The sequence below is a fragment of the Meriones unguiculatus genome, chromosome 10 (genome assembly GCF_030254825.1).
Source record: "Meriones unguiculatus strain TT.TT164.6M chromosome 10, Bangor_MerUng_6.1, whole genome shotgun sequence".
Classification (NCBI taxonomy): Eukaryota; Metazoa; Chordata; class Mammalia; order Rodentia; family Muridae; genus Meriones; species Meriones unguiculatus.
The window spans coordinates 117,862,197-117,870,896 of record NC_083358.1 but is presented as its reverse complement, the minus strand read 5'-3'; the positions used below and the strand labels follow the sequence as shown (position 1 = coordinate 117,870,896).

At 41.8% G+C, this 8,700-nt stretch overlaps 1 pseudogene; it reads left to right on the top strand.

Moving 5' to 3' along the window:
- Positions 1–6,139: 6,139 nt before the first annotated feature.
- Positions 6,140–6,452, top strand: LOC110553400 (ATP synthase F(0) complex subunit C2, mitochondrial-like; annotated as a pseudogene).
- Positions 6,453–8,700: the final 2,248 nt, after the last annotated feature.

Genomic DNA, 8,700 nt, shown 5'->3' with positions numbered 1-8,700 from the left:
AAATTTTTAAGTTTGGAATCAGTTGTGCCAATTTACGCTGTAACAAACAAAGCCCAGTTGGTTATTTTAGTTGATATTCAATAAATTGGCGGACCCTTACCTGAAAGAGCTGACAAATACCTTGCAGCCAGAGAGCTTTGAATTTTAGCCGTTATTAACCTAATTATTTGGATGAGTACTATTGTCTGTAACTTAGTACCCCAATCCTTGGCTTTTTCCCCATTTTCTCTTGGAACTTTCGTGGAGAAGAACCAACACCATTAAACATATTGCAATCAGATCCATGAATATGACAGCCAAAATGAAGCCAAAAGAGATTAAAACACCCTCTGCCATGGCAATTTTTTATTTTACATGCAGTTTAGGCCAAACTCTGTCTAGAGGTTTCTCTGCCTCCAATTCCTTTCTTTCCTGCCATGGCTGTGGAGCTGAGCCAGTTGAGCCAGCCATGGTATAAAGGAACGAACCATCCTTGTTTACCCCTTAGTTAAACTGCAGCAGCAGCAGCCAGTTTCGTTATGGAAGTCTCAGGTCTGCCCACAGGAGGCTGTCTTTTGCTCCTGGGCAGGTTTAAGAGTCTCTCTTAAAGAGACAGTAACTGACCTGGGAGTTTTTAGGTTTTAAGTTCGGTTTGCATCACTGGGAGCTTATTCCCCCCTCCAAATTATGATAAAGTATGATTTAAAGGATGTGGATACTTAGACTAGTTGGGCGCCATTTGTTGTAGGCTGCGATTAATATTTACTGTTGGTTTATCTTCTAGTAAAGCTTGCTGCTAATCTTAAACAGCTGTATAACCAAATCACCACACAGAGACTGGGTTTTTAGTTAACCTAGAACACAATGCTGGACAATATTTACTCCCTCCTAAACCTCCAAGCCCTCAGTTTCCTAACATTTAGATTTGAGACAGGATGCTTAGAACGAGTATCACATTGCAATATCTGATTGAAACCAGAGAGTTAGGGGTGGGGTGGGGGAGAAATCAGTATTTGAATGAACAAGGATAAGGTGTATACATTAAAAAAGAAAAAATTATACCAACACATGCCTATAGCTTTCTTGGTGAGCATTTTCCAACATCCTTGGTCTACCATTGCAACAGGCTTACTTCTCCTTCACAGCTTCATGCCCAAGCTTCATTGTAGGTACTGCCTCTGCCTCACATTGCCTGGCTCTCTGGAACTATGGAACAAGACTCCATAACTCATGACTGAAAAAAACAGTACCATGGATACAAAGCTGCCAAGTTCTATTGCCAGTGCTGATGTAGGCAGAGCACCTTGGACCATAGTCACATAGCCTTCTGTGTGCCCTCCAGGCAGATCCTGGGGAAACACTTCCATAGGTGATGTTTTCTAGCAAGGAACCTTCTTCAGCAGCCACATTCTCAGTTCATTCTCTCTCCTTTCAAATAGATATGCATTTCAGAAAATGTAGCCTTTGGCAGACACTCTTGCCATCAGTCCCAGTACAGTTTTGGTGGAAGTAGTATACACGGGAAATCCAGTTCCATACTCAGAAGTAGTCAGTAAGGACAAGCAACCAATACACTGTTCATTGCATCCTTGAGAAATTAGTTATGTGGTTCCAACATATGTGAACGTTCTTGTTCCAGATGAGGAAAAGGAGCATAGATCAGACCAAGAAAGACTGAAACCTCACTGGGGAAAAAATATTCTTTATAACAAGTCAGCAATAAGAAGTAAAACATTTATATGAGGTCTGGAAACAATTCTAGCAAATAACTGGATAAAATGAAGGTTTAAATTTTTCTTTAAAACTTTTTAACATTGTTTACTAGGGATAGGGGTTGTCTTCCAAAGCATGGATGTAGAAGTCAGAGGACAAATTAAAGTAATTGGCTCTTTCCTTTTACTACATGAGTTCTGGGAAATGAACTCAGGTCATCAGACTCAGCGCTGGCAAGCATCTTTGCCTAAGGAGCTGTCTCTCCAACCTAGATGTAAAAATTTCTCTAAAGAGCACATAAAACAGGGATGTTTAAAGGTAGGCCCAGAGGCAGAGACACTGCACTGAACAATTGCATATCCTCCTCATTTCCTGTTATGTGACAAACCATTCCAAAAACAGAGGCTTAAAGTAGTGCTGCTGTGCTTCTCAGTAGGAGGAAGACTGCGTAAAAGGGCAGTTTGAGACCCGGAAAGTTTGGGGACAGCCTGGGAAACATAGCAGGACCTCACAGTAAAAGAAGAAAGAAAGGGTGTAATAAGTTATATCAGAAACCAGGAACTGGGGCAGTGGCGCACACCTGTAATCCTAGCACTCAGGGAGGCAGACGCAGAGGCAGGAGCTCTGTAAGTTCGAGGCCAGCCTGTTCTATAAAGCCAGTTCAGGACAGCCAAGGCTACACAGGGAAACCATGTCTCAAAAAGCAAAATGATAAAAGCTGGGAAAACATTTGGGTGGACGGAGGACAAAAGCGCATGCACAACATACACAGGTATATTGGGGACTGGAAAAGCATTTGGGTTGGGGAGTAGAGGGCATACATGTTTTACAGGTAAATGGAAATGCACAGGGAAGTCCATTGCTTTCTAGAATCAATAGATGGTAATAATTATAATGACAGAAAGTGACATGCTCCAAACAGCAGCTTCCTGGTCTTCAGTTACTTCCTTTGCTAACTTACACCTAATCAGTCACTGCTATAATATCAGTTCCTTTTATCCTCCAAAATTTTGCTCTTTCTCTTTACTCTTTTCTGTCTGTTTTAGTTTCATTCTTTTTTTTAAATACTATCCTAGTTTGTTTTGCTCAGTTCTTTTCATCTGGTCAGTGCAATGGATTCTACATAGTTCTTTCTATCTCTCCACATCTTCCTGCACTGCTTCTCCACCTATTTGTGATTTTCCCCAGCCTGATGGCCTGGAACACAATAGTTTCTGTATTCAAATATAAAAAGTTGAAATGGGGCTGGAGAGATGGCTCAGCCGGTGACAGCACTGGCTGCTTCCCCAAAGGACCCAGGTTCAATTCCCAGCTCACAACTATCTGTAACTTCACCGCCAGTAGTTCCAACACCTTCACAAAGATACACATGCAAGCAAAACACTAATACACATAAACACAGGCACACGAGTGTGTGGGTACAAGTTGAAATGGTAGGACCTCAGAACTTGTGCAACTGGGAGATTCACCTGGAGTGCTTGCTGGTCAACTCACACGGTAATTGTGACTTCTAAGTAGATAACTAGGTTGTCTCTTGTTAGTGGCTTCCAACTCTAACAGTCAACTATGATAGTCTCCTTTTATATATGTGCCACCAGAGGCTACTGCTTTGCAGGAAGGTCCCTGCCTTTTCTCAGGCACTCTAAATTAAAGAGTCTGTGACCACATGACTGACATGGTAACAACTAACCAATCCCTCTTTAGATTGACAGAACTGTACAACATTGACCTTAGAATTTGGAATGTCCCTCCTCATTCATTATTGTTCTGCATCAAAAATAACACCTGCAAATTGTTTTGAGGTTTAGCTTACAGAAAAACAACCCATCTGAGTCCAGAGCTACTAAAGCTCTTCCATCAAATCAAGGTCCTCTTTGGCTCTAGTCAGGGCCTAAGGATAAAAGGAGACAACAGTCTTCCATGATTGCAGCCCTGATCAGCTAGCTGCCTTCCTCAGCACTCTCCCTGGTCTCTGCTTTCCTCATCTGTAAAGCACTTTGTACTCTTGAATTCCCTAAGGTGGAGCTCTGTACCCATCTTCTCAGGCCCTTTATGACATTGATTTTCTTGTCACCAGCTCTCATCTCCTAAATATTGGCTTTCTAGTGGTGAGCAGCTTCACTTGAGTCTATTAATAACGCTAGGAAGCAAACAAGGTTAAAATATGTGTGGCACGGAATGCATAGCTCTTTTGACCTTTTTTTTAACCTATATTTTTATATTATCATCCCATTACCCTGTGCAGTGTACCTATTTACTAAAGAAAAGTTCCTTTAAGAGTTAGTGTACCAAAGCCAGGCATACTGGTACATGTGTTTAATCCCAGCATTGGGGGAGGCAGAGGCAGGTAGATCTCTGAATTCAAGGCCAGCCTGGTCAACAAAGTGAGTCTAGGACAGTCAAGGCTACATAGAGAAACCCTATCTCAAAAAAACAAAAGTGAAAAATTAGTATGCCAGAGCATTTTAGTTGATCTTTTAAACCCTTTGAACGATGTTGTTTTAGAAGCCACCAACAGTCTATGTTACACTTCAAAAGACATTTAAAAGTGGGCCTCTCACTGAACTGACCATCAGGGAGTCTGTCCAGGCCTGACCTAGGTCCTCCTGTATATATGTTATGGTTGTGTAGATTGGTGTTCTTGTTGGGACTCCTAATAGTGGGAGTTGGGGGTTGTCTCTGACTATTTTGTCTGCTCTTGGGACCATTTTCCTCCTACTGAGTGCAACTTCTCTTCCAGCCTCAATAGGAGGGTAGGGTCTAGTCTTATTGTAGCTTGTTCTGCCTTGTTCAGTTGATATCCCTGGAAGGCTGCTCTTTTCTGAAGTGAAACAGAGGAGGAGTGGATCTGGAGAAGAGGGGAGGTGGGGAGGGAAAGGACTGGGAGAAGAGGGAGCCGAAACTACGGTAGGGATATAACATGTAAAAGAAGAATAAAAAATAAATAAAAATGGTCTCCCTTGAAATGACCATGCCCACCTGTAATCCTTCCTCTTATACGCATATATCTCTCCCATAATGTTTGTGCTTAAATATATATTAAAATCTTTCCTTAGCCTGACAGGCAGCACACATCTATAATCCCAGCACTCAGGAGGCAGAGGCAGGGGATCTCTGTGAGTTTGAGGGCAGCCTAGTCTGCAAAACAAATCTAGGACAGCCACGGCTACCCAGAGAAACCCTGTCTTTTAGGGGAAAAAAAAATCTTTTCCTAATAAACTCCAACTTTATTCTAAAGAAAGGAAGAGTAAGAAGGTAATTTTTTCCATGTCTAATAACATAGGCAAGCCTAACCTCAGAACCCTGAGCAAGGTATTGTAGCCTACTAGTTTGGAATGTGTCCCCAAGAAACCAACTGCCTGTTATAAACAAGCTTGAAGTTGTGAAGAGACCACCACTCCAAGTGAAGTGTCTCCACAAGCGAACTTTACTCTTGGCCAAGAGGGTGCACTTGGACCATGTTTTTGCCTATTGGCTGCCGGCCTTACCTCACAGTCTTTATCAATTGTCTAGATTTAAAAGAATAAGTACAAAGGAAAGAAGAAAATTGGGTTGAGATTGGACATTTTATTTCTTTAACTTCAGAGAATGTAGCAGGGTCTTTACATAAACAGGTTTTACCAGGTTGGGGATGAAACAGTTGTATAAAAGTCTTTCAAGGTGGGGAGATAATATTTGAATTCCTTGTGTAAACACAAGTTTTACAGAGTTTGATAGAAAAGCCTAATATTTAATGTTTCTTAAATGCTCAGATTGAAATCCTGACTGTACTACTCTAATAATCATATGATTCTGGAACAGTCCCTTGCTATTTCTTACCTTCAGCTTGGGAAACAGTTATAATACTGACCTCTTATGGATTGTTAAGGTGTAACGTATCATGCTATCAGGTAGAAGGTATAATACTGAGCAACACAATTAACATCTCACAGTACTGTGCGTCAGGGTTGTTAAGGTGTAATGTGTCATGCTAGCAGGTGTGAGGTACAATGCTAAGCAACACAGTTAACATCTCACAGTACTATGGGTCACATCTTCTCTTTTCTATGAAAGCTTTGCACTCTCTTTAGACTCATTCTTTCTGTGCTGTGCATTTTCCTTTGTGTCATTTATGACATCATTTTCATGTACATGCTCCACTCCAGGTAGATTAGAAGCTTCTTAGAAATAAAGGTTGTGCATTTATTTGCTTATTTATTTATTTATTTATTTTAAAGCTTACAACCATTCATGGCAGCTAATGTAGAACTGTGAAGCATAAAGAATACTTTGGTAGCCCTCTCTGTCTTCTCTACCATGGGAGCATCTCTCCTGCCTAGACCCCTACCCCTGAAAATATATGCCTGCTCCAAGTTCACCTCTGCCTGCTCCTTGATCAAGAGCACCTCTCAGCTGCTGAGTTGTCCACTCTCTGCAGTGGAGTTGAAGTGACCACAGGTGCCAACAGATGAGGGCCTCAGCAGCTTGGCAGTGCTGTAACCTCTGACCTCACTCAGCTCTAGGCACAGCTCCAAACCAGCGCCATATCAAAGGACATCTACACAGCTGCCAAGTGTCTTTGGGGCTAGGGCTGCTACATTTGGGGTGGCTGTCTCTGGGGCTGGGATTGTGACTGTTTGGGGAGCCTCGTCATTGGCTATGCCAGCAACCCTCCCTTGAAGCAACAGCTCTTCTTCTATGCTATTCTGGACTTTGCCCTCTCAGAGGCCACAGGGCTCTTTTGCCTAACAGTGGTCTTTCTCATCCTCTTTGCCAGGTGAAGCTGCTCTCTCCACTTCCACCACCCATAGTTCTTTTGTGTCCCATCTGCTTGTATGCTGCTTTTCCTGTACCTCTCCGGGAAGTCTTGGGGAAGAGCTTGACTCAGAGTTTGTCAGAGAAAAGACAAATAAATAATTATTAATAAAACAGATAAAAAAACAAAAAACAAACAAACAAAAACTTTAGTAAATTTTTACTCAGTTTGTTAAAGGACAAAATTACAAAAATTCAATTTAATGATCCTAACTGGCTTTTGTTTTCTGCGTTGTTGCTGTTTTGTTTGTCTGGTGTTCTGAGACAGGGTTTCTTTGTCTTGGCTACCTTGATTGTCCTGGACTCACTTTGTAGACCAGGCTGGCCTCAAAAATCACCTGTCTCTGCCTCCCAGAGCGCTGGGATTACAGGCATGTACCACTGAGCCTGGCTTGTGTTCTGTTTTTTTGAGGCAGGGTCTCACTGTGTGTAGCCTTGGCTTGCCTAGAACTTCCTATGTAGATTTGGCTGGCCATGAACTAGAGATCCTCTTGCCTCAGCATCATGAAGGCTGAAAACAAAGATTTGTACCATTATGACCAACCATTAACTGCTTTTGTTTTTAACTTTAGAATCAACATTCTATAAAATAGAATTAATAGCCCCATAAGCTAAGGAAAGGGAATTGTTTCTATAGATCAAAAAAGACAGGCAGACAGTGACAGTGTATGCCTTTAGTCCCAGCACTTGGATCTTGGGAGTTTGAGACCAGCCTGGTCTTCAGAGCAAGTTCCAAGACATCCAGGACTATGGAGAGAAACCCTGTATCAAGAGAAAAGGAAGGAAGGAAGGAAGGAAGGAAGGAAGGAAGGAAGGAAGGAAGGAAGGAAGAAGGGAAGGAAGGAAGGAAGGAAGGAAGAAGGGAAGGAAGGAAGGAAGGAAGGAAGGAAGGAAGGAAGGAAAGAAGGAAGGAAGGAAGGAAGGAAAGAAGGAAGGAAAGAAGGAAGGAAAGAAGGAAGGAAAGAAGGAAGGGAAGAAAGGAAGGAAGGAAGGAAGGGAAGAAAGGAAGGAAGGAAGGAAGGAAGGGAGGGAGGGAGGGAGGAAGGAAGGAAGGAGGGAAGGAGGAAGGAAGGAAGGAAGGAAGGAAGGAAGGAAGGAAGGAAGGGAGGGAAGGAGGGAGGGAGGGAGGAAGGAAGGAAGGAAGGAAGGAAAGAGATAAAAGGAAAGGAAAAGCAAGGAAAGGCAGAAAAAAAGAGTGGGGCTGGAGAGATGGATTAGTGGTTAAGAGGACTGGTTGCTCTTTCAGAGGACTTGGGTTCACCCCCTTAGCATCCACATGGCTTCTCACAACTGCCTGTAACTCTAGCCGCATGGGATTTGACAGCTTCTTTTGGCCTCTACAAGCACCAAACACTCATGCACATAGAATAAAAATAATTTTTTTTAAGACAGGGATTCTTATAAGAGAAAACAATGAGTGAATAAATGAAAAGAAACAACCAAAGAGAGTGATGAAAAAATTATTGTGTATTAAAAGTCAGAGTTAGAGAGAGGACTCAGTGGGTAAGAGAATGTACTACTCTTGCAGAGGATGAGTTCATCAACCAGTGCCTACATGGTGGTTCACAACCACCTTTAACTCGAGGAGATCCAATGACTAGCTGCTCTCACATGCACATTCACACACACACAGACACACACACTCAGACATACATATATATATATGTATGTATATTATATGTGTATATTATATATATATAGAATTTAAAACTTTGTAAGACAAGGACAAAAAGACAAAAAATATAAATGTAACTAGTGAGTAACATTCAGTTACTTTCAGTTATCTATTTGCATAAGGATAGGGAAGAGTTAGCTGGACACGGTGATGCATACCTGTAATCCTAACACTCAGATATAGTTTCCAGAGAACTTCAGTTTATGATTTTAATTATGTCCCCAATACTCTGCCTCTTAATCCCACCAAATTGGGATTTGATTTCAATATAAAGAATTTAGGGGTACACAAATAATCCAGCTGTAACAATACATGTTACAAAGGACACATGAGGTGCATAAATCTGAACCTAATGTATATGACTAAAAACTCTTAAATAGGTGTGAAGGCTAACAACTAGTTATTTCCATGTATCTCAGTTTAGCTTCCTGGCTCTAATTATTTGCCAAGATACTATCAATACTCTCACCTCCTCAGCCCCACTCCCATACCCTCAGCCAAGAAAGAAGAGCACAGGCTTGTAATCTCAGCTGCTGAGG